Below are 466 nucleotides of genomic sequence, written 5' to 3'. Positions count from 1 at the left end.
TTGGGGGGCGGATCACCCGGAGCCCTGCTAGGATGGGACAGGCACGCGCAATGTTTTGCTCTCTCTGGGGGAAGGCCCAGGGTCAGGGGCTCGCAACCTCTGGGGAGCGTCAAGGGAGGGGAGGGGAGGGGAGGGGAGGAGAGGCGGCTCTCAGGGTTGAAGGCCCTTATGGCGAGGTTCGATGCCTCGGAGAGCTTTCCCGGCCAGGGTCGCGCCTGGCTGTAGCCCGAGCGGGGGGAGTGTGTCTGGACTGTGCGGGCGAGGCCGAGGGCCCATCTTTACCAATGCCGATCCTGCGCCGACTTCAAGGTGGCGGTCGCCATTGCTCACCGGGCGGAAGCTTGGTGGACTTGGGTGATGATGCGAGGCGGAACGCCACAGGCTGGAAACAGAGCAAGGAAAAGTCTCCGCCGTCATCAGTGAAGCGATCACGTGGGTGAATTGGGGGGCGGATCACCCGGAGCCC

Source organism: Guillardia theta (assembly GCF_000315625.1).
Source record: "Guillardia theta CCMP2712 unplaced genomic scaffold GUITHscaffold_44, whole genome shotgun sequence".
Taxonomy (NCBI): domain Eukaryota; class Cryptophyceae; order Pyrenomonadales; family Geminigeraceae; genus Guillardia; species Guillardia theta.
Note: the sequence above shows the minus strand (reverse complement) of the source record.